Source organism: Pollachius pollachius (genome assembly GCF_949987615.1).
Source record: "Pollachius pollachius genome assembly, chromosome: 8".
In the NCBI taxonomy this organism is placed as follows: Eukaryota; Metazoa; Chordata; class Actinopteri; order Gadiformes; family Gadidae; genus Pollachius; species Pollachius pollachius.
In genome coordinates this window covers 16,452,448-16,467,447 of record NC_136941.1, presented here as the reverse complement: position 1 = coordinate 16,467,447, position 15,000 = coordinate 16,452,448, and the positions used below count along the sequence as shown (strand labels likewise).

The window sequence follows — 15,000 nt, the reverse complement described above, 5'->3', positions numbered from 1 at the left end:
AGAGAGAGAGAGAGAGAGAGAGAGAGAGAGAGAGAGAGAGAGGATATGGGGATAATGAATGACAATAGCACACCACGGGGGTTACCGTTTACAGGAAGCAAGAGATGAAAGGTGAAGGCAATTGAAAGGAAAGTGAAGATGAATGTTAAAAAGCCCCCCCCCCCCCCCCAACACAGGCACACACCTTACTGCTCACAGAATTAGACAATTCATAGAAACCATTGAACAGCAACACGTCATTCCAGACCGACTTGACATCTTTATAGGCGGTGTATACATCATTTACACATCATAGAACAAAGGATCACCCATTAATTTTCTCCCCCCGATTTGAAGATTTATCCTCTTCTCTTAATTCCCCCTCAGGGGATAGTAGTTATTCTCCTTATCTGGCAGGGGCTGTGATTCCCACTCGTCTTGCATCATCTCTCTCTCTCTCTCTCTCTCTCTCTCTCTCTCTCCTCCATCTTTCTCTCACCTCTGGGATCCTGCTTCACACTCGCAGACGGCCTTCTCGTCATCATTAATACGCAGACAAGACCTCCCCTCTCTGACCTTTATACCTGCAGCAACACCTCCCCCTCACACTCCCCCAAACACACTCACACACACACACACACTCCCCCACACACTCACACACACACACACACACACTCACACACACGCACACACACACACACACATCCCCCCCAGCTGTTGACACGTTACCACATTGCCTCCAGCACTGCATTTTATATGAGCTTTGTTTCAGCAGCACTTACAATAGATATGTAGAATATTTGTAGTTTTAGATGGATACAAAGACAAGGAACGAAATAGAGGAGGATAAAGCAGCATGAATTTAAACGTGAGCTAGAGATGGTAGATGGGCAGATGGAGAGAGATGGATAGATAGATGCACACACGAAAGACCACCACTTTGTAATGTTTAAATATAAATTTGTATTTACATCAATATTAACATCAACAAACATGGTAAGAAAAATGTTAAAGTCATTTACAACCTGTAATAACCACAGTATATTCGCTCAATTTGTAATCTTCTAATCACTCATCTGCTCTAACAATGCATTGAGAAGAGCTTATTTTTTTCATTCCTTTAAAGTGGAATTTTGAGAATTTGCAAGTTATTATTTTGTCATTATTTTGTTGCGACTTCGGAAAAAAAGAGTCTACAACAGGTTAACAATGCGAGACACATTTGACATCAACCAGGAAACCCCCTTCAAAATAAGTCTGTAAAAACTAAACAGAAAGCATTCTATAAAATACCCATTTTTCAGCACCTCTACTCAACTGGCCAGAAGGTATGAGAAGGACAAAGTAAAAGTAGACACATCACTAGCTCAACTAAAAAAAACCTCAAGAGAGTTTCCTATCAGTTCTATGGTTGTGAATATAATATGTAAAATCAAAAGAATGAACGAACAGTGACTCCTAACCTACAGGAATTGCACGTGTGGAAAGCAATCCCTGCACACATCGAACCGCTCTTTAAGCACTGCAGACAGGAACAAAAGGAAGAAAAACAGAACCAAACAAATCTTTGGATCGAGTAGGTTTCAAAATGTCCATTTCGTCATATGAGTTTCTGAAAATAAAAATAAAAACAGTAAAGGCAAACCCAACTATGACATGATCAATGAGAACCATCGCAGGACGTCACAGGACACAATAAAAACGTCCCTATCCAACTGTTCCCGCGTTCCCGCAGTGAACCAATCAGAACAAGCCAACAGCAATGAGACACTCTCCAGCGGGACTGATAACCATGTTCTAGTGTCCGTTTCACCAATCCGCCGCTGGGGACCCAGAATGATGGTGGCTGGATGTGGTTCAGTACGACAAAGTCACCGCTGGGGATGTTCAGGCAAAAAACACCAAACACAAACTTCAGGAATGAAACTCAAGTCCCCCGCGGAAGACTTGGAGAAAAAGACCCCAAAAGGTGTGGAAAAGATCCATCCACGTACCGGTAAGACACCAGGGGCCCCTAGGGACCTAACACAATCGTGTGTCAACTGTTTAAATATAGGCATCTTTTGTGGTTTCGTCTCGGTTTTTTCTTTTCTTTTTTGTCTGTTTTTCTTTTTTTGTCATAAAGAAATCGATTTATATATAAAAACAAAATGTACATAGTTACTCACTAGCACCTCTAAAGCTACGTATATGCCCTTGGAGAAATAAAATATATAGACGACTTGAAAATCACAAACAAAAAAGTGCTTCCTTGAAAAATGAAAGTGGCAGTATTAACTCTAAGGAAAGTAATTTAGGCGTGTAGGTAAAAAGAACTAGCTCCATTTTTGCTAAGGGGTTAAAACCCTCTCAAAATAAAAGCTGTATTGACCTAGGTAGGAATAAATAAGAAAATTCAACTTTAAATATTAAGCCATACAATCTGTGCAAACAGTATGTGACCTACAAAAGCATATATATACTTTTTTCTATATATATATTTATATATATAATACATTTGAAGCTTATTTACAATTGGTATTCACAGACAAATGAAGATTTATAACCAGGACACTGTATGTAATACTGCAGTACCATCACATTGGGTAATTGTCCAATACCCTTTTACCGACAGAGAATGGGTTATTGCTGGAAATCTGCATATACACATTAAATTCAAACTTTTACAGTTGGGAGTTATATAAAGCATCCTATTTCAAATTAGAAATCTCTTGTATTCATTGTTACATATATTAGATATGTAATCAAAATCATTACATCTTGAAGTCATTCAAATTTAACAGGAATTGAAGGTCTGTTGATTTGAATGCTATTTCTCAAGACGTCAAGAGTTAGGACTCTGTCTCTCCGTCTATAATAAACCAGTACATCGCGAGAGCGTATGTTGGCGTCTGTGCTTACTACTTCCCTTCTGAATCTAAAATATACCATTGGTCAGACCCTATTCCCCAAGGAGAAAACCAATCATATTTAATTTTGCTGTTGTATTAAATAATAATCTTTTTTTATTTATCAATAAAGGCCTCGGTGGCCATACAATAATGCCACAATCGATTCAGAGAATGGCCTTTCCTTAAAGTGCAATCCCAGCCCACTGGTTACTCTGTTATACCTCATAGCCAATCGACTTCTGGAGGATTAAAGGTGTGCTACAGTATACAGTCCCTCCAGAAAAATGCGGCGTTTTTTTTGTGATCGTGCGGCCAAAAATCCTTGATTATGCGGCACGTTTTCTTAAAAAATGCGATGAAATATGCGGCATATCTATGCAATTTTATGCGATGAAATTGCGGGAACTTGCAAAAATTGCGGGAACTTGCGGAAAAATGCGTGAACTTGCGGAAAAATGCGGCAATTTGCGAAAAATGCAGCTTTTCGATGGCATTCACATCGCGTAATTACGTCACTTCATAACGTTCCCATGGCAACATGGGGAAATGGTTGCTCTTGTGTGAAGTAAACGCAACATTTTCAACTTTCTGCTACGATATATGTGACTTTTTTGCTATGAAAATGCGGGGATTATGAAATCATGCAAGCCCCGCATATTTCGCGTGGAAATCGGCAATTGATGTGGTGAAAGTGCGGCATATTTGAAAAAATGCGGCCCCCGCATGAATATGGGGACTTTGGCTGATTATGCGTTGAATTATTCGATCGCATAATCGCGTTTTTCTGGAGGGACTGAGTATAAAGACATTCCTCTGGGGTCATAACATGACTAAAAGTCACGCATCAACCATACTTTATCTACATATATATACATACATACATATACATAGATACATACATATATATGTATATATATATATTATACATACATATATTATATGTTTATATGTATATAAACATATATATACACACGTAATGTATATATATATATATATATATATAGACATATATATGTACATATATATGGATATACAATATGTATATATATGTACACAACAAGACATATTTACATGGAGATGGTCTAGCACCAGCGCTGATGAACTGGCTTCCAAACATTCTGAAGCAGAAAGAGAAGTTCAAAAGGTGTACAGATGACCACGTAGAGTCGTAGAGTCGTGCTGGCGCCAGGCCCAAAGAGAGAGGAGGTCTTCCTGCCTGTCCGTGTTCCAGTCTGCCATCCGATGTCTGCCCCTCCAACCCCCCAAACCCCCACCCCTAAAAGTTGGTTGACTTTATCCGTTTGGTCCCAAAAAATGTCCTGTGTGTCTACATGAAACACAAACCACTCATGACGAGAATAGAAAGGGAACTACAGTCATAGGGAACTACCGACTTTTTTGAGAAAAGTTATATAAATAAGCAATCAATATCTGGCAATCACGATAAGAGCTTGGGTGTGTGTGTGTGTGTGTGTGTGTGTGTGTGTATGTGTGTGTCAGTGTGTAGGTATGTGTGTGTGTCACAGTGTCTCAGATTTACAAGAAGGCATTGTATTCTCGGTATGGGATCGTGTCTGTGGTTGTCGTAGTCCCCTAGGCTGTGAGTCTGCGTTCACTGTGCGTCCTACTCCAAAAGAGCACGAGCACTCCCCCTAGGGGTGGGTGTGCAGCACAGCAGACGGAAAAACACCCGCCGACCTGGTACTCAACGCTTGGGCGCTGCGGCCGCTACAGCTCTCTGGATGAGGGTCACAGGGAGCCCTGACGAGCCCAGAGTCACCGAACTCAGCAGTATTTCTGTGAGAGGAAAGAGAGCAACAGATTGTGAGTTACTGTTTGGGGTTGCTAAATGAACAGAGATGGAACGTCAGCTGAAATGTCTTCTGAAATGTCAAAAGCACGGTTTCTTTGATGCCAATGTACTCAATTAGAAGCACTGGTGCAAAAAAATGACTCAATCAAAGGTAAAATGTAGGTCAATCAACAACAAATGTTGATGGGCCGACCGTACCATCAGGTTAAATCAGATTAGCAGCTTAAGGATATCATGTGATTGGCCTGTTGAGTGTTGGTGGGCATAAATTGCGTAACAAAGTACAGTATTTCACTCAAACCTGGTAAGTAAATAATAAACCAGTAGCTAGAGAGGTCGTCAATTGTTGTTGAATGACTTTAGGGCCCTGCTCATGAATGAGCGTGAGGCCAGACCGAGCGCAGTGACGCTGCCACCAGGGGTCCTGCTGTGGTGTACCTGCTCAGGGCCCATGGGGCCCATGCGGCCCATCACCATGGGGTTCATGCCCATCTGACCCATGTGGGCCCCGGCCCCGCCGGCCGGCATGCCCCCCCCGTTCATCATCATGCCCCCGTACGGGGCCGGGCTTCCCTGCTGGGCAAACTGCTGCTGAGCATAGGAACTAGAGAGAGAGACAGAGACAGAGAGAGAGACAGAGAGAGAGAGAGGGGGGGGGGGGGAGGGAGAGAGAGAGAGAGAGAGAGAGAGAGGAGGAGAGGGAGGGAGAGGGAGAGAGAGAGTAGGAGAGGGAGGGAGAGAGAGAGAGAGAGAGGGAGGGAGAGAAGGGGAGGGAGACTCATGACTCATCACGAGTGACCTTCCAAATTGCAAGGATTTACCGTCAAATGCACACTACTGTGTCTGTAGGACACAGTAGAATAGGAATAAAGAGACACTTAAAAGCATTTCACAGAAAGAAAGTACCCACTTTGGTTATTTTTAGGAGCACACATATGTGACAGAACTGAAAATGTAGGGCAAAGCCGTAAATAATGCAGCATTATTGTTTAAACAGCATTGAATATTCATTGCGGCCATTAAACATGGAACATGTATACAGACCCGTATACAAACACCCCCCCACACACACACACACAGGCACACAACACAGCGCCCTTACTACATTGACTCCACAAGCATTAGCAAGGAAGAAGGCAGCGCCCCCTGGTGTTGAGGTAAAGCAGCCAAGGCTGCCATGGTATATATAAGACGAGGCGTTGACGATGGGTGTGTGGGGTGTGACACCATGGCTCAGTGTGTGGCCGGCCGGCCGATAGTGGCTGTGGTAATGTGAGACCCCCCCCCCGGTCTGTGTACAAGAGCCTACCTGCTGCGTGCCATGCCCCCCTGGGCCCAGGCCTTCATGTCGGCCCCCTGGTACATGGGACCGCCCTGCGGGTGCTGTTGCATCATGGGATTCTGCGGCCCCAGGCGGCCTGACATCATGGCGTTGGGAGGGCTGCTCCCCGGGGGGCCGAACGAGGGCTCCCCCTGCTGTCCCATCCCTGCAATGAGGAGCATGAGGTCACACACGGCACGCTGAGGTCACACACGGCACACTGAGGTCACACGCGGCACACTGAGGTCACACACTGCTCTGTAAGAGACGGATGACACCTGAACAACACCCCACCTTCATGTATACGGGAGCAAAAGCCTCCACACAATGGACTCCCCTGTTCAGATCGCACTGTTTCCACCCTGCAGTGCACAGATTCACCAGCAGAGGGCAGCCGCCTCCTATGAGGAGGATGATGCACACGCCAGGCGACAACACCCACCGTAGCTCCCCCCGTAGCCAAACTGCTGGGGGCCCGGCTGGCCCATGCCTGGCCCTCCCATGCCGGGGCCCCCCATGCTGCCGTCCATGCCCCCGGGGGCCGTGACGTTGGGCGGGGGACTGAAGCCCCCGGCGGCGGCGGCCTGCTGCTGCTGCTGCTGCTGCTGCATGAGCATCATCATCCTCTGCCTCTTCATCTGCATGGTGACCATCTCCCGGCTGCGCTGGGCCATCATCTGGGCGTTCAGGAAGCCAGGCTGAGAGAGAGGGAGAGAGAGAGAGAGAGAGAGAGAGAGAGAGAGAGAGAGAGAGAGAGAGAGAGAGAGAGAGAGAGAGAGAGAGAGAGAGAGAGAGAGCGCGAGAGAGAGAGAGAGAGAGAGAGGAAGGGAGGGGGAAGAGAGTGAGTGAGGAGAAGGAAGTGGAAGAGGGAGAGAGATATAGATGGATAAAGGAGGACAGGATGTCAGAGGGGCCCCCTTTTAAACCGTTTAAAGGAAATAGCTGTTTTTTTTGCACTTGTGGCCCTTCCCTAGGAGGTGGGAGTGCAGGGTGAGCGAGAGGTGAAAGTGATAGTTGACGCCTCAAGGACACGCACGCGGTCACAGAGGTGAACATAATCTTGTTCTCTGTCTCACGAAGTGGACCCGTGCGATGGCGGGGGGGGCTTGAAGGCATAAACAGACTGGCAACCGCTGGGCCGTGGAAATGACTGGCCCCCACATATAGACCCCCACATATAGACCCCCGGATGACCCTGTCGTCATGCCCACACAATGATCACTTCCCCTGTTGGAACATCCGCAGAAACGTTGTCTTTGCAACTCCTTATAACACAGTACGGCATAACGTGATTTATATGCAAACCCTAGTGAAAATGAACAGCACATACAGGGGGCCACATTCCAGCCATGAGGTCATCTCATCGATGCAAAGTCCATGGAAAGAGAGGACTGTCTGGGCTGAAGAATATTCCCAGCAAACACAAACCAGACTCTGCAGCCATTACCTAGGGCTAATGGGTGTGTTAGGAATCGGACGGGAAACTTCACAGGATGAGGAGATAGTGGGCGTGTGCGAAAGACGTGTGCTGAACCCCATGTTTCCCCTCAGAATTATAGGCTACCGCATCAGCCAAATATCCAGATGACGTGTAATAGACACTCAATAAGAAGGCCTTCTTTAGAGGGGCTGCAGCACACAGAGGGCCTTTAGGGTTGATCAGGGGGAGGCAACAGATGGGTCAGCAAAGATGAGTAAAATTAACCTCCACACCAAATGCCGGATGCCCTAAAAACTACCAGGGCGCTGGGATCTGTTTGATTTAATGCACATGGCAAAGTTGATGTCTTTGTACAGGAATTCCATGACAAATTACATTGTTAAGATCCACTCACGGCACAGTTTTATTTTTACTCCGTTGATGAGGTGGACCACTGCAGGCCTCTGAACTGCGTAATGCACTGTTTGGAACTTTAATAGACTAGGCCGACGCATTATTCAGATCCAGGCGAGGATAGTTTGGCAGATAGTGTCATTCATCGGGGCTATCCCATGGAGCAAAGGCAGTGATTTCACGCTGTAAGCAAAGCAAAGACAAGCAGGAGATAAATTACACCCGTCAAGGATTTGGCAAGACGCTCCGGCAGAAGAGGGATCAAACAAGGGGGCGTCATCAGCAATTTATCCACGTACAGTCGGTGGTGCCAGAAATAAATAAACAATCCCAGAACCAAAACTCAAGGTTAACAGGTTGGGTCTTCTGCTGAGCTAATTGCAGTGCCACTTAGTTCCCTACTGTACTGGAAGTAGACAAACTACCAAGCCAGCTAATGGGCCCACAACGATCAACCAGAATCTCTTATCCAGTCAGCGATTCAGAGATTGTTTAAAAATGCTAAGAAAAATAGTAACTCTAACTCAAATCACTCCTAATTGAGTGCCTGTTGAGTCAGTGGCTGTGAAAGATTTTTTGTATTTCTATTATCAATGCTATGCTGAATGTGTATCAACTTCCACTCAGGCTCAGTCAAGCAAAGGTAAACCAGCATTCCAGCAACACACTGCATTATTAATAGAGTTTGCACCCGTTTCTTGAAGATACAATTTGGCTCTTTTAACCCTGGTAGGAATGTAACCACGATGGTCATGTGGAAATACTCCAGATACAGTTGAGCAGACCTGCTGCAGACAAATGAGCAGCAGACCGGCTATCAAACACTTATCCACCCCGTGTTTGCTTTAGACCAACAATGCCCCAGATACCAGCCCAACCATGCAGAGCACGTCCTCTTAAGTAAACCATCACCCAACACGCAGGCTCAACCCCTACGCTACATTCAGTGCGAACTCCTATTCCACAAGGGATTTATTTTCAACAACCTCACCGGGAAGGTTTTTGCATTTGAAGCTGCAGGGGTGCAACACCAATAAGACTCCTAATTAAAGTACTAATAATGACGTCACGGTGAGACGCTGTTGAGGTTTTGTTGTACCTGTCCTCCCATGCCCTGCTGCATCGCGGGTCTCATGCCCAGGCCGGGACCCCCAGGGTTCTCCATCTTCATGGCCATTCCCTGGCGCGTCTGGCTCAAGAACTGGGGCGGGAGGAAGACCAACCCAACACATGTTAGAATACCATCGCCGCGCATGGAGCTGTGCCCGCGTATCGGCGGGCCCCCCGGTGAGGCGCGGCGGTGAGGTCCCCACCTGCTGGCCCTGGAGCCTCTGCTGCAGCTGGAGCCTCATGGGCTTGTTGGCGCTCATCATCCTGGGGCGCATCATGCCGGCGCGGGGGTGGCCCATGACCCCCATGCCCCCCATGCCGGGGAAGCTGCCCCCCTGGCCCATCTGGGACAGCATGGGGCCGAAGCCCCCCTGCTGGGGCTGCCCCTGCATGGGGTTCCCCCCGTAGGCCTGCTGCATGGCCATGCTGGGGGGGGCCCGGGTAGCCCTGGCCGTAGAGGGACTTCTGCTCCATGCCCATGGAGGGGTCCTGTCCCGGGAAGGGCTCCAGCTGTTCCGCTCCCTGGCCCTAGGGGGGGTTCACAGTGCGGAGGAAGGGGTGAGAGGCGGTTCGTCTAAGTGGGGCTTTCTTGATTGATTTCCTGTTCATTAGCGTCGCGGTGCACTTGGTCACAACAGAGGGACTCGTTCTGCCGGGGCTATCCATCAGGTTTAACACCAGCCAGGGTTGCACACAGCGCTTCATTATTGAAAAACTAAATGCCCAGATGCATCTATGTCAAGGTTATGACTCATCGACCCAATACGATATTGCCGACTATAAATGGATGACTTGAGGAACTCGCGTCCCCTGGGTAAATGTATATGTAGCACAGGGCTAACGGAGTAGGCTGCTACGGTAAAGCGGTCTGGATCTTTTTCCTACTCCATCACCTAATAACCATCCCTGAGCGAGGACAAACCCACACTCTTCATGCTGTAGAACTGAATCTATTGCTTTCAATGTTTTGAATTCCTTCCTCTTCCAGGTCTTTCACAGCATCGTTTTTCCTTCCCTCCTTTTTCAGCTGACCTTAAATTCTCCCGAATACTCAAATGCATCCCTGAGATTCAGATAAAAACTTTTCATTTCAACTTATGTATCCTTGAAACTAAACGACTAGAAACGCTATTTCCCTCCAATTTTTTTTTTATTCTGATGTTCGATATTGTAACTTAAGTCACTATCCACACGCCTACATAACTCCCAGTGTGTCTTGGCTGCGCTAATCCTCCACACACAGGGCCCCATAGAAAAACACTCCTGAGACTCAAACCGGCTCCTCTGTTTAAATAAAGCACCTCCCTTGAGAATAACTTTTTTCTATCACCTGTTGTGATAGAAAATTGTGTAGCATCTACAGAAGCTGCTATCATTGCTTTACACAGGGAATGGGTTAGCCTAGCGATTGTAATACTTGCACTTGGTTCTATGAACATCTTTACTGTACCGACAGTGATATATTGTTTCACTTCTTATGACAAATGTACTTATTGTAACAAATGCACTTATTGTAAGTCGCTTTGGATAAAAGTGTCTGCTAAATGCCCTAAATGTAAATGTAAATGTAAATGTTGTGAATGGAAAGCGCTCTTTATAAATCAAGTCTGGTTTGATGCTAATGACGGTATGGCATGCAGTCGGTGCCCACCTGGCTGACCAGGTCGGGGATGCCCAGCGCCCGGTCTATCTCCTCCAGGGCGATGCCGTCCGTGTTGTTGAGCAAGGAGTCCAGCTGGTCCAGCAGGGCTCTCTCGTCGCTCTGGCCCTCGCTGGTGGTGGGCGGGACCAGCAGGTCGTCCAGCGTGTTGCCAAAGGGACGCCTGGAACCACCACACACCGGGTCAGACAGGAACAGGGGTCGGGGCACGCCCCGTTTTGGTTAATCGCCCTCAAATTTGAGAAGGCTACTGTATTTGACTGTGTCTGAAAAGCCGCTCTGGATTTCTCCTTTCATTGGATACTGGTCTGTCGTGCAGCATTGAAAATATTAGACGTTTCCCAACGTTTGATACAGTTGCCCTACCCCGCCACAAACACACACACACACACTATGACCCTTATTTAAAAAAAACGTGGCAGTGAATGTTCAGTATTCAAACAAACTAATGAACGTGGGGAGAGCACAGCGCGGTGAGTGACGTCACACTGACCTGCTGCCCCCCTCCATGCTCATCACGGGGTCCGGCCAGGACGGGGACTGGTTGGGCTGTCCCTGCTGCTGGTGGAAGGGGCTCATGCCCATGTCCCCAGAGCCCCCTAAACACACAGAGGCACACTTGCATGTTAGTTACACACTTGCCTTCTAGAACTGCACTCCGGCTATCAGTCCAGTGGAAGAGTGTTGTGACAAAGGGGGAAAACGAACCAAAAACAAAGATCTGGCTATCAGGTATATAGTGTTGGTGCTTGGTGTGCTTAGTGTTTAGTGTGGTCTTGGTTCTCAGTGTGTGGTGTTCAGTGGGAAGTGTGCGTGTAATCTATAGTATGCCGTGTGATTAGTGTGAAGTGTTTACTGTGTAGTGCTTAGAGTGCACGGTGTTATGTATTTAGCATGCTGGGTGTGTATAGTGTGTTTAGTGTGCAGTGCTAAGCGTGTAGTATTTAGTGTGCTTAGTGTGTAGCATTTAGTATATTTAGAACTTAGTGTTAAATACTTTGTGTACTCGCTGTGTATAGTGTTAAATGTACTTAGAGTTCAGTGCTTTGTGTGTAGTATTTAGAACTAGGCGTTCAGTGTGAAGTCTGCATCGAATACGTGTGCAGTGTAAAGTACTAGTTTTAGAGTGCTAATAAAGTGTAGTGTCCTTAGAGTTGTGTGTAGTTTTCATCACACTTGTGTGTGCGTCGTGTTTATCCGTCCTGCTCAGCGTGATGGACACTGTGATCAGCACCGTCAGCACCACCCGTACCCATATCCATGAGCTGCTGCTGCAGCATGGAGCGGGTGCCCGGCACGCTGTTGGAGCGGCCCACCATGGCCCCCCCCATCATGGGCTTGCCGTTGTTGTAGTCCACGGGCGGGCGGATCATGGAGGGGTGCCCCGCGGAGCCCACGGGGCTGGCGCTGGAGCGGGGCATCCCCCACTCGCCGGACCCCCCCATCGGGGACCTCTGGGGGGACCATGCCCCGGTTCACCGGTCCTGTGCAGACAACGGAGTCGATTGGTTCAGTGTTAGATGGGACCCAGCAAGAAGAGGACTTCCGCCTTGTTTTCTGGTTTGGTACGGAGATACTCTACAGAGGAAAGGTATATATTCCTACAGTGGCCGGCCTACAAGGTGCTGAAACCCTTACAGAAACGCATTTAAAGATAGCTGCTCTTGGCCAAGTTAAACGCTGACAGATCCCCACCTCAAGCAGCGTGATTGGTCGAAACTTAGATACAGCGAAAGATTGTGACACCCCCCCCGTTCACCCAGATTCAAGCTGCCTTCAGACGTAAGACAATTATCTAAAGTCTGATTCGGGACACTAGTTCAATTGCAATTCAATTGAACCTAAGGTAAGGGAACGCATGCCCTATAAAAGGGGAGACGGGGAGGATAGGAGGAGGGGATAAGGAAAGGAAGGAAGGAAGGAAGGAAGGTGGCGAGGGCAGCGTGCTAGAAATGAAAAGTTGGTTACTTGTTCCAACGCCTCTGGGGCACACACCCATGTTGCCAGGGTAGCCGTCCGGGCTGCCCATCATGTTCTCCTGCTTGATGAGCATGGGGCGCCGGGCCCCCCCGCCGGGCCCCACCGAGGGCTTCCCGTCCATGGACACGGCTCTGTGGAACGGGCCCCGGACCCCTGGGGCCAGACCCGGGCTCCCTGCAGCCAAGGGAAACAAACACACATATATCATTGACCACATGTACATAATTAAATACAGAGAGAGAGAGAGAGAGAGAGAGAGAGAGAGAGAGAGAGAGAGAGAGAGAGAGAGAGAGAGAGAGAGAGAGAGAGAGAGAGAGAGAGAGAGAGAGAGAGGAGAATAGACAGACAGAAAGATGGATAGATAGATGGACAGACATCAGCTCCTTATAGAAATGCATTTAAAATCCCGTTCTGTGGTCTGCAGTCTCTTACCCTGCAGGCTGTCATCCAGGCATCCCTGGGCTTTGCTCCCTGCGTCTGGGGGCCCTCCCCCGCCTCCCCCCGGCTGGTCAGGGTAGAAGTCCGAGGCCGCGCCCCCTCAGGCCCCCCAGGATAGACTCCAGGTTCTCCAGCTGACAAAACAGAGCGTTGCATCACCAAACACTGCACCAATACACCAAGTGGTTCATCAATGCCGAATCCATAACATCATTATGAACGGACCACTCCCTATCCACAAGCCTCGCACAGATCTCACCTCATCGGGTGGCTCCGACTTAATCTTGCCCTCTGCGTGTTCTGCCGCAGGGCCGGGGCCCGACCCGGGGCCTCCCCGCGCGGGCCCCGGCGGGCCCTTCATCTCCAGCTTCCTCCGTCTTGGGCTTCACATCCACCGGCTCTTTGGAGTCGTCCTTGTTGAGGAGGTAGTGCAGCAGGGCGTGGGTCTTCTCCTTCTTGGGGCTGTGCTGCTCCTGCTTGGGCTCCGCCAGGGGCCCCTGGCCGGCCCCGGCCTCCCCGGGCTCCTGGCCCCCCAGGGTCACCTTCCCCGTGGCCTCGGCGGTGATCTTGGCCACGTCGTCGGGGGTGTTGCCGTTCTGCAGCAGCTTGTGGAGGATCTTAGTGCTTCTCCTGCAGCGAGGCCGTGTAGTGTGGCCGCCGACAGCGCCGCGGCCACGCCCCCCGGGCCCGGCGCCGGCCCCGGATTGGCCGAGGACGAGGAGGAGACGCCGGCGGACGAGGGGCTGGTCATGCCTCCGGGCGGGGTCCTTGGGGTCGGGGGCCGGCCGCTGCCCCGTTGCCCCCTCCAGGGCCGGGGTTGGGGGCGGCGGTGGGCGGCGGCGGGGGTAGGCTGGGCCCCCCCGGGGCCCCCCGCCCCCAGCTCCTCGGTGGGGGAGGTCAGCAGCTGGAGCAGCTTCTTGTGGCCCTTGCTGTCCGGGATCCTGCGCTGGACCTGGTCGGGGCCGCAGAGGGCCGGGGTCGCCGCCTCCCTCCCCGGGCTCCTTCCCGCCCCCGGGCAGCAGCGGCGGCGGCCGGCGGCGGCGGGCGGCGCCGGGCCGTCGGGCCGCTCAGCCGCCGGGCCCTCGCCCGCCGCCGCGTGCTGGGGGTGCAGCGGGGGCTGCGGGTGGCGGTGCTGCTGCGGGGTGGTGCAGAGGCGCGTGGTGGTCCGCGGGGCCCGGCCCCGGGCAGGCCCCCCGCCGCGGGGCTCTTGGAGCCGTCGGGGCCCGGCTTGAGGGGCTGGCCGGGCAGCGAGGAGGAGGACGAGGAGTGCACGCTGGGGCAGCTGTCGGGCTTGTGGAGCGGGCGAGGGGGAGGTGAGCGTGGAGGGCAGGGAGCTCCCCACCCCCTCGCTGATGGCTTGCAGGGCGTTGAGGGAGCTGCTGGAGAAGGTGGTGGTGCCCTCCCCCACCCCCAGCCCCCACCCCCGAGGCCGCTCATAGGGGAGTGCATGCCTGGGGGATAACAGCGAGACCACAGTGAGGCACACCCTCCAGCACACCTCTTAAATCACATGACAGGACGGAGTTAACGACGGACGGCCAATCACGGCCCGGCACAGCCTCTCGGCGACCTTTTGACCTACCTCCGGGGGAGAACTGGCTGGCGCCCATCTTGGGGCTCCCCCTGTTGCGGGGGGACATCAGGAGCCCCTGCTGGGGGCCGGCCGTGCGCGGGCTCCCCGTTGGGCTGGTCATGCCGGCCAGGCCGTACCCCCCGCTGCTCTGGAAGGGGGGCTGCTGCTGTTGCTGCTGCATGCCCTGGCCCGGGTGCCCTGGGTGCCCTGGGTGTCCCGGGTGTCCCGGGTGTCCAGGGTGGGCCGGGTGGGCCATGGGGCCCATGGCGTTCATCTGGTTCATGTGTCCCATCTGGTTCATCTGGCCCCATCTGGTTCATCTGCATCATGCGGCCGCCCATGCCGCCGCCAACCCCGCCTCCGCCGCTGTTGCCTCCGTACATGGGACCCCCCGCCCATCT

At 50.8% G+C, this 15,000-nt stretch overlaps 1 pseudogene across 1 annotated transcript in view; it reads right to left on the bottom strand.

Moving 5' to 3' along the window:
* Window positions 1–4,158: 4,158 nt before the first annotated feature.
* The window catches only part of LOC307079864 (nuclear receptor coactivator 3-like), an 11,828-nt pseudogene continuing 986 nt past the window's right edge, over window positions 4,159–15,000 (bottom strand). Inside the window, exons 2-14 of the transcript XR_013812809.1 lie at window positions 14,609–14,998; window positions 13,286–14,477; window positions 13,021–13,160; window positions 12,577–12,762; window positions 11,861–12,092; window positions 11,102–11,207; window positions 10,600–10,771; window positions 9,152–9,476; window positions 8,938–9,039; window positions 6,447–6,702; window positions 5,993–6,170; window positions 5,122–5,287; window positions 4,159–4,667 (exon numbers count right to left, since the gene is read on the bottom strand). The product of XR_013812809.1 is annotated as a nuclear receptor coactivator 3-like (transcript). The remainder of the gene's footprint in view (window positions 4,668–5,121; window positions 5,288–5,992; window positions 6,171–6,446; window positions 6,703–8,937; window positions 9,040–9,151; window positions 9,477–10,599; window positions 10,772–11,101; window positions 11,208–11,860; window positions 12,093–12,576; window positions 12,763–13,020; window positions 13,161–13,285; window positions 14,478–14,608; window positions 14,999–15,000) is intronic.